The 22206-nt window shown below is 37.1% G+C and overlaps 1 long non-coding RNA gene across 1 annotated transcript; it reads left to right on the forward strand.

Annotated features, from left to right (window-relative positions):
- The first annotated feature begins 9810 nt into the window (after positions 1-9810).
- On the forward strand, positions 9811-21991 carry LOC138925269 (uncharacterized). Its single transcript, XR_011441190.1, has 5 exons — positions 9811-9910; positions 10678-10726; positions 15271-15498; positions 19641-19772; positions 21569-21991. It is a non-coding gene; the product is annotated as an uncharacterized lncRNA (long non-coding RNA).
- Positions 21992-22206: the final 215 nt, after the last annotated feature.

Here is a 22206-nt window from a genome sequence, read left to right on the forward strand (position 1 = left end):
ATGGCAGTGATGGAGTGTGACTTTGGAGAGAAGGTCATAAACGGTATTGTAGCTTCCTTCTCAGTCACTCTCTCTTGGGGAAATTAGCTGCTGTATAGTGACAAGAGGTCCATGTGGAGAGAAACTAAAGCCTTCTGCCTACAACAATCAAGGAAGTGAGGCCTCCTGTGGACACCATGTGAAAGAGTCATCTTTGAAGCAAAGTCTTCAACCCAACCAAGCCTTCAGGTGACAGCAGCCTTGGCTGACATATAACTGTAACCACACAAAACATCCTGATTCAAAACCATCCAATAAGTTTCTCCTGAACTTCTGATGCACAGAAAGTACAACACGATATTTATTGCTCTAAACTGCTAGATTTTAGTAGTGATATGGTATGCAGTAACAGATGATTAATACACGTTTCGGTTTTGAAAGTGGGTAGCTGCCTTAAAAGAATCCTAGGGAGTGGCTTTAAAACTGAGCAGTGGAAAGAAGCTGGGAGAATTTGAGAGTATTTGTAAAAGTTGGAAAAGCCTAGAAGAAAGTGTTTGTAGAAGCATGGCTTCTGAGGGGGCTGTGGGTGAGGAAAATCTTATTGAAAATCAGAGGAAAGCGGAAACTTGCAATGTAATGCGAGAGAGAAACACTACCTCTTCTGATAATGTGCAAGATGGAAAATACACCTCATGAACTGAATGATGTAGCAAAGGTTATTTCCAGTCTAAATGATGGACATGCAACCTGGGTGGTGTCTTGCTGCTTACAGTAAACCATGAGAGGCAAGAGGTAAACCGTGGAGGGACTGTCCCACATGAACAGTCAGGAGTTTTATGGCATTGGAAATTCTTAGACTTTCCAGGAAACAAACAATGTAAAAATTAAGCAATGGCTTCCAAGAAAAGATCAAATACAGGGAACTGCAAAGAAATCATTGTGTAAATATGAAACCAGGGTATGAATGCAAGCCCTTACTTTTATGCCTCAGAAATATCATTAATGGCACCTCAGACAAAAGGCCCACTGAAGAATTTAATGGGTCATCTCATGGGTCCTCTCAACCAAATGATAGGACTTTTAAGAAGTAGAAGGTCGTTGTCCTCACTGTCACATCAGAAATCCTAGGTAGAGAGGAATTATCTTGAAATGATTTGTGGGTATGGTTTTTGAGAAAGAAGTGAATCCCAATATTATTCATAAGGGACTTATGAAGTTTTAAGATAATTATATTCATGCAACATTGTGAACTTGGAGTGAAAGACGTAAAGACAGTAGAAAATGAAAAGAGGCCTTTAGGTCTCCAAAATTCTACTAGCAGGAAGCAGGCTAAGAGAATTAAGCATCTGCAAACATGGGCTATCTTTCACAGAAAGGCAGGATGACTGAGAGGGAGAAACCCAGAACCAAAAGGAATAATAAAGAGCCTCAGAGGGCAGAGACAAGAGTCAAGGAAAATTACTCCCGGAAGGACTAGGATGAGTCATAATCAGGGAACCTGCGGCACTTACTTGGGTGGATTTCAGAATTAGCATGGATCAATGATTATGTGACTTTCATTTCCCCCTTTTTGAACAGGAATGTTTTTGGTAGTTACCCTGTTCCTGCCCTCCAATCGGATGTTGAGTGTGGGCGGGCAGCATGTCTCTATTTCTTAGGTCATACTTCAGTAACTGTACCTAAGTGACTAAATTGACGAGAAGCCTACCCATCTGAATCTGATATAAAAAGCAAGATTAGGGATTTTTTGCTGATTTTATAATGGGATGAGACTTTCAGCAAACTTGGAAGGTGATGAATGTATTTTGCATGTGGTAAGAATATAAATAATTTATGGCCATACACCAGCACCATATGTTGAAAAGATCTGTCTTTTCTTCATTAAATTACTTTGACATTTTTGTCAGAAATCGATTGACCTTACAAGCGTGTGTGTGTACATCTCGATACTCTATCCTGGTACATTGATCTATGTATCTATGCTTTCCTCGATACTACACTTTCCTGATTAACATGGTCTTGAAAATAAATACTGTGTACTCTCCAACTTTGCTCTTCTCTTTCAAAATTATGTTGAATATTATAGTTCTTTTGTGTTTTTCATGTAAATTATAGAATCAGCTTGCCCATTTTTACAAAAATCCCACTGGGATCGTGATTGGCATGCATTAAATCTATAGATCAACTTAAGGACTTTTAAAAAATCTCAAGAATATTGAGTCTTCCAATCCTTGAACTTATAAATCTTTCTGTTTATTTCAATCTTTTGGATTTCTTACATCTGTGTTTTATAATTTTCAGCATACAGATGTGTACATTTTTTGTGAGATTTATAGCCAAGTATTTTATGTTCTTTAGTACTATTGTAAATCTTATTATTTCTTAAATTTTAATTTCCAGTTTCTCGTTCCTATTATCTAGAAATATAATTGATTTTTGCATACTACCTTGTATATATTAACCTCATTAAGTTTATTTAATATTTTTAAAATTACTTTTGTAGATTCTTTGGGTTTCTTGTAATAAGTTTTTATCACTTTTGAAGAACTTTTGAATTTCATATCTCTACTCTAATGTTAGATTTAAATTTAAACTTTAACAGGGAATATCATTCGCCCAAATCACAAATACCTTTAATTGGTAACATGTCTATTATGTTACACAAAATTGCCAAGAAGTTGGGTGATAATTCATTTCCTAAATTCCAATTTTCATTATTCAATTTAATACTAAAGATACGATTTTATGTCACTAGAGTTTTCAGTGTCATATTTTAGGAAGACTGTTAAAGAAAATGCTAGACATAAAGCATTCTCACGATGTAACTTGATGATGGCGATGTAAACGCCAGCTCAGAGTGTTGTGATTATCAACTGCTCTTGTGTGTAGTGTTGGTATGTTATTCAGTATCCATTACATCCTTCCCTGCTACTAAATTCCCGCCTTTTTTCAGGTATCCATCTCTCCTCCACCAGTCGACCTACTTCAGAAGAGATCAATCCCACCACAACCTATAAGGCTGGACTTGTTAGCTTTATTTTACCACGTGCATGGCTAAAAATTGTGGTTAGAGTGGTTTATCATAAATGATAATTACTAGGAAAGAAGCTTTTATCATATCATAGTGTCATAAATCAGAAAAAGTTTGAATAATGAACTTGTCTTTAAACATTGAACTCATCAGGGGCTGGTCCTGTGGCCTAGTTGTTAAGTTTGGCTCACTCAGGTTCAGTGGCCCAGATTTGTGGGTTCAGATCCCTTGTGTGGACCTACACCACTTGTCAGCTGTGCTTTGGTGGTGACCCACATATAACATAGAGGAAGATTGGCAAAGATGTTAGCTCAGGGCTAATCTTCCTCAACAACAACAACAACAAATTAAACTCATCTGTTTTCGGATGCAAGAAAAAAATCCGGTGTTTCCTAAAACAAAGTTGGGTCAATTCCTCAAATATCTGTTAATTATAGTTTTCACATACGTGGGACAGGCAAACTTTCAAAATTTTACTAAAATGGTGTTTTAAGATATATGTGACTTTAACTTGCTTAATTTGTTTTTGCTAGTTTCAGTCTTTTGGAAGAACAGAAACTTCAGCTTTTGTCCCTTCCAATTTCAAGATAACTAATAATTAATTAAATTACTATTAGTAATGAAATAATTTATACTTGTGTATTATAAAATCTTTCGATCAATAGTGTGATAAGTGGTATAGACTGTTGCATATTTGGTTGTGATATTCTAAAGCTATGAATGCTAGGTTGATATAACATTCTTATGTGTCCTGTATTCTCCTTGGAAATCTGGAATGCAGAAATGCATGGGATAATTTAAGATCGGAGTCTTCTAGTTTGGGAGATGTTGCCGGGACAACATAAGTTTTCATGGAAGTTGTCTGATTCTAAAGATGCTAGGAAATGAAAACCAACAACAAAACAAATAAAGCTTAGATTCTGAGAAATCTCCCTGGTTTGTCTGCTACTTCATGGGACTGAGAAGTAAACAGATGAAAGAAAATGACTTTACACATGTCTGGTGATGTTAATATTTCTTTGGAAGCAAGGCGTTGAAATGCTAACAGCTGTTAAAAGAGGGGTGTGTGTTTGGGAGCAGTTTACACTGAAAGTTTTCTATTGTTTAGCACATTCTGTTTTCCTCTCTAAAGAACGTGGCTTGATAACACTAGCAAATATAATCTGAGATGGTTCAAAGAGTAGAAGATAACTTCTACTAGGATGTAGTTCAATTGTTAAACATAATCAATGTCTTGGTCATGTTTACTGGTCTGGAGAAAACATCACAGATATTCAAAAAGACCTAGAATGTCTAATTTGCCTGAAGTGAAAAAGAAAGTGACTCGTAAATGTGAGACATTTGAATATGTCCCTGGTTGAGTATAGGTGTTGTGTTCACCCTTTGGAGAAGAGATAGACCTCCACCCAAAATTGCTAGGATGTCAAGATTGGTGACATCACACACACCACGAGGATATGAAGAGATGGATTAGTAACATAATGAGGCTTTTGCGAGAAGCAGGGGAGGCTCCCAAGCATGTCTAAAAATGGCTTGAGATAGCAAGGAGGGGTGACCGGTCATGGTGTGTTGGGGTGAGAGGGTGAAGCTGAGGTGAGCTTCCCTCATGCAGGCCAGGGATTACATGGCTTGAACTTCCTGTCAGTGCCAGAGGAAGGGGCAACACCAGCCTTCCTTTAGGATCTGCCCAGATGTATAGTATTTATACTTTTTTCCCATAATAGCTATCATCTTCTAATATACTGTCTCATTTACTTTTTAACATTATATTTATTGTTTATTTTCAGTCTTTCCATAGCTATGATAAACATTATAGGAAGTCTGGACATTTATCTGTGGGGTTCACTAATGTTATTATACTTTTTTTTTTTAAAGATTGGCACCTGAGCTAACAACTGTTGCCAATCTTCTTTTCTTTTTCCTTCTCCCCAGAGTCCCCAGGACACGTTGCATATTCCTGTTGTGAGTGCCTCTGATTGTGCGTTCTTATACTTTTTACACTGATGTTTCCAAATGCCAAGAACAGATCCTGGCATGTAGTAGGTACACGGCAGGTTGCACGAATAAGGGAGCCAATTGGTATCAGAAAGAGATCCAGATGAAAATAGACACACAGAGAACAATCGAGACATAGTAAATGGGGAGCACTACCAAGACCCTTGCTGAAGCCCTGCTGCCCGGGTGCGACCCAACCCTGGATCCAGAAAGAATTCTGGTCTCTAGCCACATCCAAGTTCTTCTTGGGTGTACGTGAGATTCAGGCTCTCTTATACCTGTGTGCAACCTTCATCGTGCTCTTCACTACCTGAAATTGTCTGTGTGAGTCCTTATTTCCCATGATCAATGGTGCACAGCAAAAACACAAGAAAATTTCCCAGACTGTGAAATAAAGCATCTATAAAATCTACTTCAGTATCATTTTGGGTCTCAATATATGATGAATTTATTTAACTACAACTAAGGAATATTCATGCAAGAGACTTGATTATTCAATGTATTCATTGATATTCATCCATTATAACAACATTTCAAAATAGATTTGCATAAAGATAGCTAGGTGCAAGATTCTGTACCAATACTTCTCAGAGTTAACTTATTTTCAGGGGAGATGGTATGTGGTATTCTCTCTGAAGCCTGAATTGAAATATGAAATGACAACAAACCAAATTAATCAAAACTTCCTGAACATTCAATATATTCAGTAAAATATATTTATATTCTTGTGTTCTGCATGTCCTTACATACGTTAACGCCAGGTTTATAAGGCCAGTTAGACTCTTTGCTTGTTCGTGGAATGACCTTGAATGTTTAGCTCTCTGCTCACGAGTGGTTGCTTTTCCTTTTTCCTGTAAGTGACTTCCTATTCCAGTGTTTATCATTTGCAGCGAAGATTTCAAGATAGTTCTTACTTTGAATCTTTATTATTCAAAAAGGCCTGACTTTGTTGACTATAATTTGTCACATCAAACAATAAACTTAATATTCTAGAAAGAGGCCTTTTAAAGTCTGTGACTTCTCAAGAAAATGATGATTGCTTATGTTAAGGTGTATTGTTCTCTTTTTCATTTCTCAATGCTAATTTTAACTCCCACAATTCTGCTCTTCTTGTATACACAGACGCTCCAAATGGAAATGAAGCGATTGAGTGCTTACCTTCATGGGCTGTATTAGATCTTTCAGGCCACTTGAGTCCATTTAGTAAATTGCTGCTCCAGGGCATTAAGTGGAACTCCAATAGCCTAAAACCATTAATGCACTGAATAATTTGGCACTGCTAACAGCCAGTGATGGTAGCACATTGCTTTCAGATTCTCATGGTAATGATTGTGAAGAAAGAATTTATGCCCAAAGAATTGCATGGTTAGCCATTAGAATTATACAGGTTATTTTAAATGTACAATAAACCCCTTTGTCATCCAATATTAAATAATGGGTATTTCACAAGATGTTGCCAAAGATTTTTCTTTTTCTCAAAATGCAGTTTATTCCTTCTTGCAATAAGAGAAACTACACACATGCACTCTAGTTTCATTGCTTTATTTGCATTTTCTTCTCATATTTAACCAAAGTACCACTTTTAATCCTCACATAGTCTCCTGGACCATTGGTGCAGTAAAGTATTTAACAATTTTGGTTGGCCAGGGGTTAATGAGTTGTTATTCAATCCACAATGTCAAAGTAGATCTCAAATTTTTTAATAGAAAAACATGGTTAGTTTTTTACCTAAATTGAAGGCATAACCACATAAATCTAATTTCCTATGTTGTACTGAATGAGTACCCTGGTATCATAGGGATCTACTGGTGCCCAGTAATCAGTTTTAGTCAATAGACCAGCTTTATGGCTCATTTAAAGCCACCCATTATCTCTCACCTTTGTCAATATAACAATCAGAGAAGAAGCATTTTTAAGATACACATTTTCCCGAGCATAAGCAAATGTTGCACAAGATCCAATTCACCCTTCACGGCCCAATTCCAAAAGCTCAGCAGAATTCAGCATGAGTGTTCAGGCAGCCTAATTTCCTGGGATTCACTTCTTAATTAGTCAGTGAGAGGTAAACCAGGCTCTATAATCCTGAGGGGAATTGATGTAAGGGCTGTGTTTAATTGGTGGTTTAGAATCGCTTGGAAACTGCTGATATCCTTACAGATATGGCATCCATCTATCACGTTCCTGTCATTGAGGGTAGTCTCTATGGATCATGAGTCAGCTTTTAAGCCTGATAATGAAATCACTTCATTTCTGCTATACTTCTGTAAATTTCTAGCTATGCTCTGAAGGAGTTCCATCTCAGTGAGGTATAAACATAAAATGGTTGCATTTATAATTGTTACCCACTTGGTTCTGTTACCGCCATTTGTGCTGGGCATCAAGATTACTTTTTGATATCTCAGTCTGGTTCGACAAGCTGTTATTCTCCTTGGGTTATTAAAACAGTTCAATTCTGTTAGAGAGTCTGTCCTACACATTTTAAAACAGATTTTTGGTTGACTTAATGCAATTTCCTTTCACCACTGCAGGCTCAGGGAGGCCCCAGCAGTTTGCACTGGGGGGTGGTGAACTGAGTCAACTTTTCCTAACTTTCTCTTTCCTCTGTCATTACTCCCAGGGGATGGGACAAGGGGAAGGAAGAGGGAAAGGAGGTGTTACATTTTGAGTGTCCACGGCAATTTAGCTGATTTCTTGAATTATATCATGAGCGGCCATGCACTGAGGTGGTGAGGCTATGGTCCTTTTTATGGTGGTCGTCGTCTCTCATCTATCTTTATTGAGAAGACGCTCAATTCTATATAGTCTCCCTAGACATTGGGGATCTCTTTGGGTTCGGGCTACATCTTTCAACCGACTCCCATTTGGGCACTCTACGTTGCATCTCTGTGTGGACCCTCTTTCCTCATGTTGCGGTAGTGAGGCAAATCTGCTCTAGAAATCTCATCTGATTTTTACGTTCCAAATCTGGGGCCCTTGAAACCGCAGAGATCTCTCCTCCCTATCTCTCAGGATCCTAAACGGGGAGGCCATCCTCGGTCTCGCAGTGTTAGTCAATCAAATGGTCCCTCAGCCCTCCAGCCTAGAGGTGCCCTACAGGCAAGTGCTCCTCTGCTGGTCTTTTCTTAAAGTCTTGTGGGCAATATCGTCAGGTAAATGCTCTCAAACTGTGATATGCCTAATTTTCACTTGGGGAGTCTGTTAAATGCAGATTGCTTGGTTCCATTTCCCTGAATTTCTAATTCAATCAGTATGGAGTCTCAAAACACATATATTATCAAGCACTCCACGTGATTCTGATGAAGGCAGTCTTTGAATCCTACTTTAAGAAATGCTTAAATGAGGAAATCCACAATAAATAAAACGTGGTTTCTGCCCTCTGGTTTATAATACATTAGGTGAAAAGAATCTGTACTAAATCATTTTATTTTTTAATTTAAGAAATGTTTCAAATCAGTTTTTCAATTAATTTTATTTAGTTGCTTGAAGTCATATTTGGTGAAAGAGGGATATAAAAAAAGTAAATCAATGGACCTCTCATTATTTACTTGAAAATAACAGTATCAGTCTATCTAACACTAGATACTATTTTTTTGAATAAGAAGAATAAAATCATAATTATGGCTTAACAAGTATTTATTAGAAATATGTCATTCTCATTGTGGCAACCTTCATAGAATCTGCACAATATGGGGCTCTCTTTGTCAAATGACTAAATAAAGGGGCACTTTTCTCAGCCAGGCCTTTGGCTGGAAGAAGTTGAAGTTCTCTGAGGGTGCCTCGATTATTGATGGTTTATTGTAAGGCTATGAGCTGGAATAAGGATAATAGAAAACTGATGGGAATACGGAGATACCTCAAAGCCAGGCTTGCTGAGCACCGGCTGGGATTCCAGGATAGCTCAGTATTTTACAGATGGAGAAACTGAGGCATAAGGAAGAGCAAATAGATAGGATCAGACAGCTAGTAAATAGTGGAGCTGAGATTCATACCTAGGTTTTTTGACCTTACTTAACATAACAAGTTTATTTTAAATTGGGCACAGTAATATTCAATTCATAATGTTAACCTGCGTATCAAATAAGGTAAAATATGTAAAATTTTCATTACCTGCAAGATGTTTCTTAAATATTTATCTTTTATTAAAAATATTTGTTAAATTACCCTCTGTGCAAAACACTCTCCTGAATGAAATCTACTTTTAAACATGATTACTGTATTTAAAATGAGTAAAGATGTACGTGTTTGCATAATATTGTAAAAATAATCACATACTTAAATGAATATTCCATTTCTACCCATATACGAAATTGTGATATGTGCCCTCCATATTCTAGGACAGTTTAAAGTTATTAGACACCAGCTTTGAGTTGGTATGTAATACGTAGTTAAGGTAATAATTGAGCTATATTTGCAAGTAACCAACACAGGTTTATCAAGAGCCAAATGTTCTAAATGTCAGTTAATGATTTAAATCAAATGTTTAAACTATTTATCATAAGTAGGCAGCAATTTGATTTTTCTCTTGCTGATGTTCTTCTTTCTAAATGTATTTGACACATCATTTTATATGGCTTAAATGTATCTCTGAATTTCCGTGGCCAAAAGGTGAGAGCTTATTTGAAATGGTCCTTTTTTTCCATCTTCTGAAACACACAGCAGAAGGGAGAAAGAAGTGCACAACAATCCTGGTGGACGTTGACTTTCAATATCAAGATTTTATATTTGAAGGATGAATTTTAAGATCAACAGTTTGTATTTTAAGCTTCCGTTTATTAAAAATAAAATCTAACATCCTTTAATTGTTCGAGAGCTGTTTAGTTTTTAATCAGTTCTAGACGTGCAATTCTTCGTTTTCATTTTTTATGCTCCTCCGTATTACAGGAAAAAGAGAAGATGAATTTTCAGGTAATTTTCACTGTTTGGTAATTTGTTAGACAATGGATGCTTTATCATGGATTATTATCAATTTATTTCCTAAATCATTCTCTAACCTATTAAAGGCAAAAGATAGCACAACAATGTCAACTCTTTCATCTCCCCTGCTGTGTTTTGTTTTTTCTCTGTAGCGCTTGTGACTGCTTGACGTGTAATACAGTTTGGTGATTTTGTTGGTGGTGGCGGTGGTGATGGTTGTATTTCTACTTCCACTAGAATATAAGAGCTGTAAGAGTAGATATTTTTGTCTGTCTCAATCATCGTGTTACTGCTACAAGAACAATGCCCAGCTCGTAGAAGTCACTCCTTTTTTGTTGTTGTCATTGTTAAATGAATGGATAGATAGATGGATAGAAGCGTGAATGCCTCCATCACGTTACAGAAGCTCCTCACGTCATTTGTGAATAGAAACATTTTATTCCAATTTAGAAGTTGATTAAATAAAAATTAAACAACTTTGTGTCACCATGAAAGCGGTCCCTTCACAAAGTCATTGAAACTGACAGCAATTTCTACAGTTTGGGGACAGAAATAGTTGAAACAAAATATAGGTTGTTCTCCAAAACCAGTGATTTTATTTCTAGGTTATTCTTCCTTTATACTTGCAGCTCAGTTCTGGAAAGTTCACTTGCAATAGCTAATCAGATAACTGTTACTTTACTTAAGGATAAGGAAAGTCAGGCTTGTAATAGCTCTTTAGAAATGGGCATATTTAACCAAAGACTCTTTCATTATAGCTTCTTTCTCAATTGATGGCACAGCATAGCAGATTTCATTAAGCTCCTGGTAAGTATATTCCCTTTTTCTTTTAAATTAAATTTACCTTTCAGTTCAGAGCTAACTTCACAAAAAGATAGTTAGCTTATCTTCTATCTTAGAATTTTTAATACATTTACTTTATAACTTTTACTAGTAAGTTTGCAAAATATCAGGACTGAAAGAAGAGAGGGCTCCTTGAGCAACTGACTTGCGCAGAGACTTGCAACATCTTTTCTTCAGAGCTGCTGCCTGCCTTCCATTTGCCTGCACCCATTTTGGCCACAATGGCAGCTTCACACCATAGCAGGATGCTGGGTTACTAAACTAAGTCCTTTGAGTTTTCCTAAGAATGGTCTGTGGAAGTAGAGTGTTAGTCTGTTTTCAGTGTGATCCCTATAAGTTTTGCAGTGCAAAACAGGAGTGGAATCAACATGCAGAAATTGCATTTCCAGTTCTTAGCATCATGCCTGGCTCATAATAGCATGTTACCTGGATCTGATGAACTAATGCGTGCTCAAAGGAATGAGTCCACAAGTGCAAAGGAAGCTTAAGAACAGTTATCAGGGGCCGGCCCCATGGCCGAGTGGTTAAGTTGGCGTGCTCCGCTGTAGGCGGCCCAGTGTTTCGTTGGTTCGAAACCTGGGCGTGGACATGGCACTGCTCACTGAGCCACGCTGAGGCAGCATGCCACATGCCACAACTAGAAGGACCCACAACTAAAAATATACAACTATGTACTGGGGGGCTTTGGGGAGAAAAAGGAAAAAAATAAAAAATCCTTAGTAAAGCTTTCACTTTAGTTAATAAAAGCACTTCATCTGCCTTCCTCTCAACACTAAAGACCCAGCTAATTCAAAATGAAAAAGAAAAGGAAGCCAAATCCAAAAGAAAAGAATTGTGAGAAATCAAATTGTATTATTAAAACTACTTTTATGAAACTGAAATGTTCCCCTTGTCAGCACACATTCCTTAGAACAGAATTTTCATTTCTACCAGAAGGGGTTACATTTCATGCAGGGAGCTGTTCTTAACCTAGTGACTTGCAAATATCAATATGTTTCCAATCTTATTCTTAAAAATAGAAAATAAATTTGTTTAAAAGAATAGTAATAGCAGAACTAGGAAAGCTTTTATGAAGAGGCATGACATCCTTCTTAGATTATTAATTATAAATGTAAACATTAATCTCCCTTACTCCTTTGATTTATTTAAATTCCACCTTTATGAAATCTATCTCTGCTCACTTTCGACATAGAATTAATATTCTAGAAATCCCTGTTGATATTTATTGCTAGGTGGAAATAGCCATAGTACTTCTCAACAGTCTTCTTTTGGGGGAGAAATTATAAAAATAAATTTTCTTTGCAGCTGAGTCATGCCGTTTCTTTAGCAGCGTCAGTGCACGTGCATGACTTAAACCTCTTAGTCACACCAGCTTCTTGGTGCGAATGTGTCAGAAAAAAATCTTTTATATATTTTTTGGTATCAGAACATTTCATGGTACCACCATGGCATTTCCCATTCTTCTCCTGAGCTCACATGCCATGCGAAGGATGAGTGAAGATGACTATTGAAGTTTAAACACTATGTCTTTCTTCCTTGGACAATTTCCAATGTGACTCTAGGTCCAAATTGCAAAGTGTCACAGAGGATCTGAATCTGGCTTATCCACGTGCAGACAGCTGGGTACAAACAACACGAAAATAATCAAACTGGTTGCAGTTACATGAACCTTGTTTTATGCTGATATGTTGCAGATAATTTCAAACGAAAATGAACATGATTAAATTTTGATGAATATATAAATCTTTTCTCAATTTTGTTTCCTTTCAGCTACTATATGATATAGCGATTCATAATTCCTTATCAAAAGATGAGTATGTCCTCTGAGAGACAGTCACTAGAATCCTTACTGTAAAATCGTGAGGTTGGGAGAGAGAAGTATGTGCCTAGCCTTTCCAGTCAGATGTTGTACACTGTGTATGCTGATATACACATATACACATACATACATACATACATACACAACCAATTGTGCATGTACATAATTGCAAATAACTGACATATTCTAATTACTGGCATTCATTCTCTTTTGTCTTAAAGGGTTTTTCCAATCTTCCCATCTCTTTCAGAATATCCAGATGAATATATTCTACACATATTATATAACTTTAGATAAAACAGAACTTAAATCACTAAATTCCATTAATATATTGGTTCACTTTACCTCTGCAAACAAATAATACTGGGATTAGGAGGTGGTATGTTATGGTGGCAAAGACCCCGATTTTAGTTCTGGCGTTGTTCTCAGTCATGTGACCTTAAGTAGGTTAGATATAAAATGTCTGTGCTGCAGCTTCCTGATCTATAGGATGAGTTTGCTCTTATTGTTCTGACCATCTCACAGAGCATTTGGGAACATCACATTAATATTTATTAGGAAATTTGAAGACAGTTAAATCCTATAGACAAATAATATTATTAAATCATAATAAAACAGACTACACAGCAGGGACAATAAATTCTTTATTCTATACATTCTGATGTACAAATTTCAGTGATTTCTTGAATATTTATATATATATATATACACACATATTTTTATTAGTTTGGTTTCCTACCTGTTTAGTTTAATTCAGCAAATATTAACAGAGCACCTGGTCTATGCCAGTCTCTGAAATTGGCATGACAGGGAACACAAAATCCATAAGAAATAATGCCTGCTCTTAAGGAGCTTATAGTCTCTAGGAAGGAAACATGACAAGGACCCAACAGTTATAATATAAAGCAAAATACCCAGTCCATAAAAGAGCTGCCAAAGGTGTTATGGATTTCAAGAAGGATTTCAGGTAAAAAGGTAGCATTTGACATGAATATTCAAGAAGTAGAACTTCTTCCCCCCCATCTCCACCCCCAAGTCCATAAGGTAGAAGTCACTTCAGTCAAGTGGAATAGTAAGATGAAATTCAAAAACTTAGAAAGGGTGAATATGTCCTATGAAAGGTATGTTTTCTAGTAAAATTGCAATGTACAGTAATCTGACCAGGTACATTAGAAACAGTTAAGAAAAGCTGTGGGTTATACACTTAGGCATTTATACCTTGGTGAGTATGCAGAAGGTAGACACCAAGAATCCTTGAAGGGGACCACCTTCTCATAAGGGGATGGGACTCTATTTAGGAAGACCGATCTGACAGAGTTCTGGCGATAAATTTGGGAACAGTGACCAAAAGGGCAACAACATGAGTTAGGATGCTATTACACTGTCTAAACAGAAGAAAATTTAAGTCAATTTCTGTGAAAGCAGAATCAAATTTAAAAAGGGTTAAAGATGACAAAAATGAGGAGGTAAGACTGATTAAATTTAGGATGCAAGGGAAATGGAGTCAAAGATGATTCTACAGGTTTTGAACATAGTTGAACAGAGTTCACTAGAAAAATGGTAGCATAATGGTGGCCAAATTAAGGAGATAGAGAACTCAGGAGAAGAATTTCAGAATTCAGGAGAATTTGATTTTTAGGGAGTAAGAGGAAGTCAGGTACTGATTTTGACTATAAAAAGCAGTATTCAACATACATCTTGAATCTACATAAAAGGTGCAGGCTTGACGAATGGGGTCAACTCAAACATCATCCACTGAAGGGTAGTTCTTGTAGGGGATGGCATGGGACTAATACAAACAAATTTAGACCACTGGAAAATATTTACAGTTAAAGATAGAAGAAGAAATAGGTGGCATGTGAGGCAACAGATAGTATTCAAAACAATCAGGAAAAGCCACCAAATACGATAACATATACCGACATTGGTAATTTCAAAAAGTTGGTGATTTCAAAAAGTGTGATGAACCATATCAAAAAGAATAAAGTGACGAAAGAGAATGAATCTTTGGGGATGTCTTTGGACTTGGCGTCTAAGGGATCAAAGGGGGAAATACACTCATTCATTATTGCTTAACAAACATTTGTCACCTTACTCTGAATTTTTAAAAAAATGGTAAGTAAAGCAAGCATGTTTCCTCTGGCTTCATAGAGCTTACAATATAGTAAGGGGAACTCATCATCAAATACGCAAATATTCAATTAAACATCAGAAATGTTCTAAAGGAAAATAGAGGGAACATATGATAGAAGGAACTGGTTTGGTCTAAATGATGAAGGAAGGATTCCCAGAGGAACGCTTGTGTAAACTGAAACAAGGGGTGAACTGGGCAAAGGGGAAGGGAAGCTTGGAGTATTTGAGATGGAGCAAAAGCGGGCACAAAGGCCCTGAACGTGGAGGTAGCACTGGAGAAACTGAAGAAAAGCACTGTGTCTGAAGCAACATGAGCAAGAGGGAGAGTGGTAGGATGATCATTCCTTCTTTCATCTTAATTTGATGAGTGCCAACTACAGGTTATGTAATATGATAGGTGCTGGGGAGTACCAGTGCCCAACCAACAAGGAAGATGAGTCCGGATGGGTGAGAAGAAGGGTTTTTCTGCTATTTTAAAGAATTTGGTCTTTATTTGGCAAGCAATGGGAAACCATTAAAAGACTCTAAGGAGAGTAACTTTTATTTGTATTTTAAGATAATCATATGAGCTACAAGTTGGAGAAGGAGTAAAGGTGGAAGTATTGGATGTGGAAGTCCACGATGAGAAGTTAATGCCGTTTCCTAGCAAGAGTTCATGGTAACTTTGGAGTAGTGACATCAGAGATGGCAGCAAGTAGACTGGATCAAAATATATTCGAGGCAAAAATCAACAAGATTTGGTAATGGATTGGATATAAAGGATGAAGAATGGAGAGGCATCAAGGTTAATTCCCAGGTTTCTGGCTTATGTTATAATGACTGTTGGTGCCATTCTAGACACAAAGAATACTGGATAAGCAGTGGCCATTAATACAGCAATGTAAAACAAGGTTTTGAAAATTTTATTCAAGAGTGATAATGAAAACCGTGAATTTAGCCACTTAATGATAGTCCCATTTCTGACCAACAACAAGCATTGGTCAGCTGTTTGGCTGAGGTTGCCAGTGTGTGTCCATGGAGGGCATCTTTCTGTGCACAGCTAATCAGGATGGGGTTTGAATCCACAGGCCTGGCCTCATTAGCACAGACGCAAGCCAGCAATGCTAACTAGGCCAGAAAGAGAATGAGAAATGCACTCATTGTGTCAGAGATTCCTTTCCTGTGCAGTGTACTGTTTCCCAGCACAAGTAAATACAATCCAGAGGCCGTAAATGAGATCAACAAGTAATTAGTGTACAGGAGAGAAGAGAGAAAAGTGGAAAAACATTCTTGAGGACCATGTACATTATTTTCTGCATATTTCTCCTGGCATGTAAACTCTTCATTGCTATTCATAATTAATGTACATATTTTAGTTTTCACTAACTTACAAATAAGATTCTCACTTCTTTTATGCTACTATTTCCAACTGAACTTTGAATTAATTATGCTTCATTAAGCAGAGCATATCTTGACTCTGCAAGCTTCCCTGATTCCCTCTGCCAAGGTGCGCCATTAAGTGGTATTTTGCTTTTGATAATTATGCTGTTTTCGTGATCCCAGCATGTCCCTAAGACCTCACCAAGCAGACATGGGTGTTCTCCTCATTGTCTTCTGCCTCCGAGTAGAATGCCTAACGCTATATTTTCTAGGCCATCCAAATCGAGAAAAGATCCACCTTTGAACAAGGAAAAACCCAAAGAAAATCTCTTCCTACACTGAGCCATTTTCTTTCTTTTCTCTCCCCAGGTTTTTTTTTTCCAGACTAAAAAATTAATATATGTTTAATGTCCAAAAAAATTGAGAATCCAGGAATAAAATAGAAACAGAAAATTTGCTAAACCATACCTACCAGACAGGAAGAACATTAGCAGTTTGGGAAACACATACTTTTATAAATATACCAAACCACATCGAATGTTATGTATGCTGTTAACCTAACAATATATAGCAGACATATTTATATGTTACATAAAGTTCAAGCCTACTTTTAAAAAGAAATTCCTGGTTCTCTCTTCTGTAAATAAACCATTGTCTTAGTTTGGTTCTCTCAGAAGCAGTCTTTGAGACCATGTTTCAGAGCAATATCTTATCTGGAAGATGAGTCTAGGAAATTCTAGTAGGTCTGTGAGGAGTTGATAAAGGGAAGGAAGGCACCCAGTAAAGAGTTGCTCTTAATCTAAGGACCACTGTGGATAATGGACTTGGTCCCACTGGGAATTCTCAGTCTGTATAGGAGTCTCGGAGTTATTCTCCTTCAGGGCTAGAAAGCTGGGCATTAGACATTGGTTGAGGGCTGCTGGTGCAGGGCGATGGGAGGCTAGTTGTGGTATTACGTTCTGGCACTTTTGAACTATAGTGCATGGGTGGGCCTGGCCCCTGGAAATCTCTCACACGGTTGGCAGTCTTCAGGCTGCCCTGTGGTGTCAAAGCTAGAGCAGATATGAGAAGAGCACAACCATGCTTTCTAACCATTCCCTCACTGAGGGGCATTTAGAATGTTTCCAATGGTTTCACCATTGGAAACTGCCACGATATCCTTTTACATGATTATTTGCGTGGCTGTCTGATTTCCATGACATAATTCCTCTAAGTGGAATTAAAGAATAATTTGGAAAATTAAAAGCAGTACTCTCTGGGTGTGTTTTGGGATGAAGAGAGGCAACGTTCTTCTCTTTATATGAAAGTTTTTATGGAATGGTCATATCATATCATATAACTAACATTAATGTAGTATTCTAAATTTAGATTTAATATCTAAAATATCTAAATTGTTAGCCTCACTTATATCTTTATTTTACACCTTTCATCACTGCTATGGGAAAATATCAGTATTTTTGAACTAAAATAAATGCACCTAACATTGTAACAAGACTTAAAACTTGTCCAAATTTCCATATTGAGATAAGGACAACATTGATTTGAAAAGCCCAATGAAGGAAAATCTTTAGTATTCAGGGATAGACAAAGAGTTCTTAGACTTGATACCCAAGTATAATGCAAAAGAGAAAAAATGATAAATTGGACCTCATCAAAACTAAAAACTTTTGCTCTGTAAAATACCATTTTAAGAGGATAAGACAAGGTACAGACTAGGAGAAACCATGTAAAAGCCACATATCCAGCAAATGACTTACATGTGGATTACAAAAAGAACTCTCAAAACTCAACAGTAAAAAAAAAAAAAAATCCAATTAGAAAACAGCCAAAAGATATGACTAGACATTTCACAGAAGATGATGTTCAGATGGCAAACAAAATGGTGTTCATTAAGTATTAGGAAAATGCAAAAACACAAAGAGACATCACTACACATCCATCAGAATAGTTATGAAATAAATAAAGTAGTGAAATAAGGCAAGTAGTGACAGCACCAAATGTTAGTGACAATGCATAGAAATTGGATCACTCACTGGATCATCACCAGTGGGAATGTAAAATGGTACACCCACTCTGGACAGCAACTTGTCAGTTTCTTATAAAACAAAACCTACAATTACCATACCACCCAGCAGTCACACTCCTGAACATCCATCTTGGAGATGGAAACTAATGTTCACACAACAGTGTGTCCATGAATGTTCATAGCAGCCTTATTTGTGATGGCTGTACAGTGGAAACAACCCAGATGTCCTTCAACAGGTGCATGGTTACAGAAGATGTAGTATAGCCACACTACACAATACTACTCTGCAATAAAAAGGTACAAACTACTGATACATGCCACAACTTGGATAAATCTCCAGGGAATTATCCTAGGTGCAAAAAGCCAATCCCAAATATTTAGATAGTGTATGTAGCATTTATAGACGATTCTTGAAATGACAAAATTGTAGAAATGGAGATCAGATTTGTTGTTTCCAGGAGTATAGGGTGGGTTGGAGGAGGGGAGGGAAGGACAGGTAGGTGGGAAGTGGACGTGGTTACAAAAAGGCAACACTGAAGGGGTTCTGGTGGTGATTGAACCATGTATCTTGACTGTGGTGGTGAATACACGAACCTACAGATGTGACAAAAATGCATAGAACTAAATACACACAGAGGCACCTAAGTAAAAGATGTTATCACTGGAGGATACTGGGTAAAGTGTGCACAGGATCTGTGTACATTATCTCTTACAATGGCACATGGATCTCTATCTCAAAGTAAAAGTTTAATTTAAAAAAATGAGCAGCATTTCTGTCTAGAACATAAATACATATGTCAAAACCAATGGTAACTTCTGAAGAATGCCGTATGTGCTTATTCACTAACAATTGTCTAATTTTTCTAACTTAATTTTTTTATAACCTAAAATAAACATGATTATTCAAAAATCATTTACAGCATAAAGTAATGACAGAAAGCTTACTTCATTTAGGGGCTAATACATGTCATGTCAGATAAATAAGAACATTAAAATATTGTAGAAAATTCTTCCTTGTCTATCTTCAAGATAAAATAAGGAAAAGAAAATAAGCCTTAGCCATGAGGGTAATTTTTAAATAACTTATTTTGAAAGATATGTTACTTTATTAAGCAAACATTTTAAAAAAGATGAAAAACAGAAGGCTGGCCTGGTGGCACAGCGGTTAAGTTCTCGTGCTCCACTTCTGTGGCCCGGGGTTCGCAGGTTTGGATCCCGGGCATGGACCTACACACTGCTTATCAAGCCATGCTGTGGCGATGTCCCACATATAAAGTAGAGGCAGATGGACACAGATGTTAGCTCAGGGCTAATCTTCCTCAAAAAAAAAAAAAAACCCCAAAACAGCAACACCCTGCTTCGCTCTTGGACAAAGCCTTGACACGAATTGCTTCATTTAATCCTCATGGCATTGTGAGGTGGGTACTATTTTTGCCATCCCATTTGTACAGGTGAGCAAAGATTTAGGTGGTACTTGCATATTCTAGGTGTTTTACATATTTTAGCTGATTGATTAGATAACACAATGCACACTTTTACAGATAAGGGGATGGAAGGAGATCATGTAATGAAGGACCCTGGTTCTCTGACTCCAGACCTCTCCATGGCATCCCCAGGAGCACGAAGGCACAGAGATTTTAAACCGTCGGCTCAAGATCACACAGCTACCAGTGGTGAAAATCAAGATTTGAATTTATATTCTTTTCACTACACCAATCTTTATTAAATTGTGGTTGTTTTGGTCACAAATATTAGAATTATTTAAGAGGCTTCTTTAAAAACCTTTGTCTCCTTCTTCCCTTCAGCTCTACTGAATCAAAACCTTTGGCGCCAAAACTCTAGAAACTGTATTTTCAACAAACATTCAAGGAGAGTTTGATTCATGTTAAAGTTAGAGTCCAACTGCCTTATAACACACAAAGCAGGTTCCTGTGAGGGTCAAATGAAATATCTAGTATAATTACAAATGACATCATATTTTGCTAATCTTAAGATTCTATTCTTTTTTTCACAATTTAACATCTCTGAAATAAGATTGCCTGCTATAACTGATGGTGTCTCGCAATCAAGTAAAAATAGGTTTTTTTTCTTCTTAGCAGTACATGAAATAATGTTGTTTTAGATTTGATATAGTATGGAGGTTCACCGGAAGATAAAAATATAAGACATTGCTTATTAAACGCTATTCTATTCAGTTCTGGGTCACGCACGCTGTGAAAAGGTGCCCGTCCACATGCTCTGAGAGACAGCCATGGTGATGGAAGGAGGACTGGAAGCCATCCGTCGTGCCTAGATTCGCCCAGTCACTAATTACAGATTAGAACAGACAACAGGATGTGTGTGAAAGTTTGAAAACGATAAATCATATAAATGGCGTGCCTGTATGAATGCGTGCATATGCATGGGCTTGACGTAAGATTATTAGAGAAAGAGGAAATAATTTGAAAATGCTCATTTCCAAACTTGGCACATGTGCCATGTCATCAACATTATGATTCTAAACTTTACTCTTCTTCTTTCTCTAAGAATAGGAAGCATATCAATAAAAAGTTAGCACTCATTAATGCTTGCTGTGTTCTATGAAATTGTTAAAGTATTTTATGTAGTTTAGTCACTGGAGTTTCCCAGCAATCCTATGAAATACCATATTATTACTGTTGCTATTATTCCTATTTCACAAAAGAGGAAACTGAGTTGTTAGGGACAGTAAATAAGTTGACTAAAATTATCTAATGAGAAAGTGGTGGGGAAAGAGTGCGAATAGAGGCAGTCGGAGACAGGAACTTGCCTGCTGAAGCACATATCAAAGGAAAATTGATGCTAGACTAACCCACAGGCTGTGAATCCACATAACCAGGAAGGAGAAGGAGGACAGAGAAGCCAGGTGGTAACCAAAGTCACTGTAGGGGAAAGAAGAGAAAGCAAGAAGGGCGTGTGATAAAATATTTCTCTCTCTATTTTTTGCAATTCCTTTTCAAAATTATTTGATCTAAATATTTTATTTTCATTTTTTAGATTATGTGTCTCTACCAAAATGCATGTGGTTATGTAATTTTCTTTTTCTCTCCTTTCTACTAACGTGAACATTCTAGTCTGATTAGCTCCATTTTTAAGTGCATTATCGACACCTATTCATATTGCCCCCCTCTCTGGGACCTCATTGTTTATGGTCTGTCCTAGGAGCTCCATCAGTCTGTTCTTTGAGCCCTTGCGTGTAGCTGACATCCTGACATTCTTCTTCTTCTGTCTATATTGTATGTACTGGACATGTAGTCTCGACCTCAGGAAAATTGTGAAGGGGGTGTGGTCTTTGAAATCCTATGCCTCTCCTCTTCAGGCTTCTCCTTCCTGTTCCTTAGCCCCTTCCAGTAGGCCCAGTGTTTTCTCAGTCTATTTTGCTAGATATTTGAAGACTGTGAGCTGATAAAATGTTACCCCCAAATATTAAGGAGTGATATGTTTTCCTTAGGGGAGTATTTATAGTTTGAAAGAAGACTAAACGGAGAAAGCAACACTGCGCGGGAAGGCACGGACGGCTGGGCGAGGAGCCGCAGGCCCTGGGGGGACGTCGATCAGGACTGATCCCCTCGCAGCACCCTCCGACACTCTTGCCCTGGAACGGCCTTTGGGATACATGCGGAACGTCAGTCCTGTCAGGGATATCGTCAAAAGCCAAATCAATGAAAAAGGAAAGATGCCTGTTACTTCACTAAAAAATTATAAGACACTGTCCTACTCATTTTTTCATTTATTTAACAATTAATTATTGGGTGGTTGCTATGTACTAGAGTTATACCATCTTTAATTTTGGGCTCAATGAATTGTGCTAATTTTGGAAATTAAAACATATAATTCAAAGCAAACAATAAAAAAATTAATAATCCTCTCTGTTCAACATTGTTTCCAATTTTTAAAAATTAATTGGTTTCTCATTATTTTGTTCCATGTGTAAGAATTTAGGTCTTGCTATCTAAAATATTTCCCGGAACTAAATACATATCTTCTCATTCTTATAATTTTTTTATACTTCAACTTACTATACTATTTTTAAAAATATTTGCATGTTTAACTATACTTCATTTCACGTTTAGTGGATGATTAGATCCC

This window comes from Equus caballus, chromosome 1 (genome assembly GCF_041296265.1).
Source record: "Equus caballus isolate H_3958 breed thoroughbred chromosome 1, TB-T2T, whole genome shotgun sequence".
Taxonomy (NCBI): domain Eukaryota; kingdom Metazoa; phylum Chordata; class Mammalia; order Perissodactyla; family Equidae; genus Equus; species Equus caballus.